This window comes from Crocuta crocuta, unplaced genomic scaffold (genome assembly GCF_008692635.1).
Source record: "Crocuta crocuta isolate KB4526 unplaced genomic scaffold, BGI_CrCroc_1.0 scaffold2225, whole genome shotgun sequence".
NCBI classification, from domain to species: Eukaryota; Metazoa; Chordata; class Mammalia; order Carnivora; family Hyaenidae; genus Crocuta; species Crocuta crocuta.
Window position 1 is genome coordinate 113,908 of NW_027529696.1, and position 1,701 is coordinate 115,608.

The window sequence follows — 1,701 nt, forward strand, 5'->3', positions numbered from 1 at the left end:
TTTAAGGTTTAATGTGAGACAAGAATGGTGATAACACCTGGGGCTGCTGCTGGTCAGGAGACAAGGAACACGAAGACCAGGACTCACATAACGCGAACATCCAGTGTGTGACAAGAGCATCAAGACGGCTGCTACAAGTGGGGCGCCTGGGTGGCTCAGTCAGTTGGGCGTCTGACTTTCGCTTAGGTCATGATCTCGCGGTTCGTGGGTTCGAGCCNACAAATGTCTTAATCATGAGCAAAGGTGGCAGGATAAATTATATTAAAACAAGTGATCGTGGAAACCATTGAATCTCAGCAGGATGGAACATTCCGTGGAACAGATTCTGGTGGCAGAGAACGAGTCTGCTCATACGCAGACTCAGATTGGTCAAAGTTCGAGCCCTGCTTCCGCTCGCACTTCTATAGCAGGATCAGGCACTGGACAAGGCTCCCAAGCTGTAAGTCTCAGGTGCAGTTACCTTCGGGCCCAACTGTATGTGACCAGGGAGCAACTGAGACACCACAGCCTTTGGTCATTCCCTCTACAAGTACAAACCGTTCAGGAAGTAGGAATTGCAGAGACAGATGAATCTTCAGAATCGGAGCAGGGGAAACTAATCAAACCCCATAAATGTAGAGAAAGCCTTTTCCGAAGACCCTTTATGGAAACATACTGAATGAACTTTCCTCTGATGTGCCTGGTGTTCCCAAGATTGAAGAAGAAAAATCAGAGGAATGAGGAAGGCAGCCTAACGTGGTTACTGTGGCTGTACAGGCTAGCACGTATCAGCCTACCCCAGGGCAATATGGAGTACACACCCGATCTGATACATTCCCGGCTGGAAGTTTCTCTGGTTACCTGGCAGCACCCCGGGTTTGACATGAAAAGATTCCATTTTAAAACGCATCATGAAGACCCAATCTGTGCATCATAAAATGAAACGTGAATGTTACCGTGAGAAATTCATACCGAGAGCTATCATATACTTTTGAAAGGTAGAACGTTTTATCACCGTATATAGAAGAAAATTTGAGGCAAAAATAAACAAGGGACAGTTTTTCTATTCATATGTATTTTTAATATCCAAGTCTAAGTGACATAGGATGTTATATTAGTTTCAGGTGTTCAATATAGTGAGTCAACAATTCTATACAGTATTCAGTGCTCGCCATAAGCGTAGTCACCAAATGTTATATTACAATATACTATTGACTATATTCTTTATGCTGTACTTTTCATCTCCATGACTTATTTTATAACTAGACATTTGTACCTCTTATTCCCCGTCATCTATTTTGCCCATCTTCCCACCCTCCATTCTTTTGGCAACCACCAGTTTATTCTCTGTATTTAAGAGTCTGTTTTTGTTTGTTCGTTTTAGATTCCACATGTAAGTAAATATCCTATGGTATTTTGTCTAAAAATCATATGGTATTTTGTCTTTGACTTTTTTCCATTAGTAGACTACCATTTAGATTCATACATGTTGTCACAAATGGCAAGATCTCATTCTTTTTTATGGCTGAGCAATATTTCTGTGTGTGTGTGTGTGTGTGTGTCTGTGTGTGTGTGTGTGTGTGATATCTTTATCCATTCATCTGTTGATGGACACTTGGGCTGCTTCCATAACTTGGCTATTGTAGATGATGCTCCATTAAACATAGGGGTGCATATATCTTTTTCAAATTAGTGTTTTTGTTTTCTTTCGATAAATAACCA

At 41.4% G+C, this 1,701-nt stretch overlaps 1 pseudogene; it reads left to right on the forward strand.

The window, feature by feature from the left end:
• Positions 1–233: 233 nt before the first annotated feature.
• Positions 234–861, forward strand: LOC144230738 (cAMP-responsive element modulator pseudogene; annotated as a pseudogene).
• Positions 862–1,701: the final 840 nt, after the last annotated feature.